The sequence below is a fragment of the Crassostrea angulata genome, chromosome 9 (assembly GCF_025612915.1).
Source record: "Crassostrea angulata isolate pt1a10 chromosome 9, ASM2561291v2, whole genome shotgun sequence".
Taxonomy (NCBI): domain Eukaryota; kingdom Metazoa; phylum Mollusca; class Bivalvia; order Ostreida; family Ostreidae; genus Magallana; species Magallana angulata.
In genome coordinates this window covers 1,368,986-1,371,647 of record NC_069119.1, presented here as the reverse complement: position 1 = coordinate 1,371,647, position 2,662 = coordinate 1,368,986, and positions in this window count along the sequence as shown.

Here is a 2,662-nt window from a genome sequence, read left to right as displayed (position 1 = left end):
CTTTTTAAATGGAAAATTGAAATTAATTTCAAAAATACATTATAATAAACAAGCATTCTGAGAGTATTGCATAAGCAATACACGTCCCCTACCGGTTTGTGGAAATTGTGAAAGCAATGCACTGTAATGCAGAATATCGAACCCAAACATTAAAAAATTGGAATATAAGAAATTAATTTTCTCGACAATATGTCAACCAGACGCTACGAAAGTGTAAACTTGATCTGTAGTTTGATATTTTGAAGCTGTTCAGCAAATTTCATATTATTCTTCAAACGCATAAAGAAAAAAAGTGTGGAAAACTGAAGTGGGACAGACAGACGGACGGATGGACAGACAGACGGACAGACTGACGGACCCAGAGGAAAGCTATAGTCCCCTCCGGTGAAAACCGGTAGGGGACTAAATAACAAACTGTTTTCATTAATGATGTAGTCCGATACCAGTGTTTGAAACACAAAATGCTATCAAATGTCTTCTCTACATTTTTTAAGCCGTTGTAACGGCTGTAACGGAAACGCAGATTACGAGTTATATTATTGAAACAAACTAGTGGACGTTGTCACGCAAGTTGAACAAACTATCTATATCATATACTGTTATGACCAACAATATGCGAAGTAAGGGTAAGTGCATATCTTCGTTGATGCACTATTTGCTAAATGACTATGTTTTGTCACAAAAAAGAAATATGATAACTTAATCTATTTCAGATTTTAAAAAGCCTAGTGTTACTTAGTGCTCTCTTTTTTCTGCATTCTGTTACCAACCTTCGTGCTTCGTGCTTCAAGTTATACACTTTGTTTATGAAACGCCCTTGCTAAAGTGACATTTAAAATATCTAAAGATTCCAAACAGTGTCTATTCTACAGCTAACAAAAGAAATAGTGTCTTTTTTTTCAAGTATGAACCATACAATAAATTTATCAAGTTAATTTACAAAACATAACCATCTTCTTTTCTGAGCAAACAACTACAAAGTCTGGTCATATGCGTAAATAAATCGGTCATGCACATGAATATACTTTGTACATGTTTACACATGTAGCCATGTGAAAGCCTACTACATGTTAGATAGTTCTTTATCCAAAAACCATTGCCTATTGTCCTTTCTGATATATTTCATTTTATCAAATAAAATATACAATGTGACTAATATATCAGAAAGGACCTTATCTTTGTGCATCATTATGAACATTGAATGAATCAAATATATTTAATACAAAAATGCAGTTGTTTCTTATTTTTCTGCTTTTTGAAGCGGGTAAGCGAGCGGATCAAATATCTAATTTTAATTAGATTGCTACATATACTGTCTACAATGAAAGAAAGCAGCAACAATATACGCCGAAAGCCAAGCACAGCCTGCCTTTAGCTGAAATTATGACAATTTTGACTCTTGAAATGCAAAGTTTTCTATCAGGTTGTGAAAGGAAAAGAAAAAAATTAACACATGCACCCTTTCAAGATGGAACAAAAAACATTTATATAAGTAATTACTATATATTGTACTTGCTTATTACATAAACAATACAATATACTAAACAATGCCTACATTCATGTTAGTAAAATAAATAAACCATGTGTATATTTCATAGCTTTTATCTTATATCTTAATAAATGAATCCGACTTTTAATTCAATCATCTATTTTTAAGGTGGAATTTCCCTCTTTTAAGAGAGATAACTTTTGTAGAAAATATTCCCACTTCCTTTCTGATAACTCACAATAATCAAGGCATGTAGCAGCGAGGGAAGCGGTACTTGACCCCATTTTATGCTGAAAAAATGCCACATTTATTTAAATTCAAATATTAAAAGATGAGATTTGAACGAAACGAATTGAACCCCAACTTTTATCGGAAGGGGGCGGGGAGTTAGAAAAATTTAACAAAATATTTCAAGAAACTAGTCATATTAATCATTTTTTATGAGGTAATATCTATACCCCGTTCAGTCATGCCCCAATTCATTGTTGTTGTTGTTGGGTTTTTTTTTAAATATAACTAAATTATATATGTGCTAAAACAGTACACGAACAATACGTATTTGATATTTTGCATGGACCAACGAATCTATAGATGGACTTTTTTATTTCTCTCTTAACAGCTCGTTCAAAAAAGGTAAACTGGGAAAAATATACTATCACAATTGCAAACTCTTGACTTAATCATCATAATTTGAAACTTATAACATTTCAAATGTTTAAAGTTGAAACATATTTTTCTATTCTGAAAGATCAGATATGGGAAAACAAAATAGAATTGCATTCGTGTGAGCTGTCTTTAAAAAACTATTCAATATACAGGTAAATTGCCGTGTATTCAAATTACATAATCATTTAGTCAACCGTGCACTGGGTTAAAGTTTTATATTTCCAAATTTTTTAATTGGGGTGTTTTAGGGATGGGTTTTAAACTATGCTTTTATGGTTTAGTGTATGTTCAACATTTTTGTTACAAGCAATTACCTCACAGCTGTTCAGAAGATTCAATGTGTAGAGATAAAAAAAAATTAAATTGTTAAAGGACAAGTGCAAATTTCAAATACTTGTATTTTTCCCCCTTTTTTACATTTTCCAATTATTTTCTTTTAATAATCTAATCAAATTTTTTGTCATCAAACTAAAATATCTCAAAGATATATTTTTTTGTTACTACATG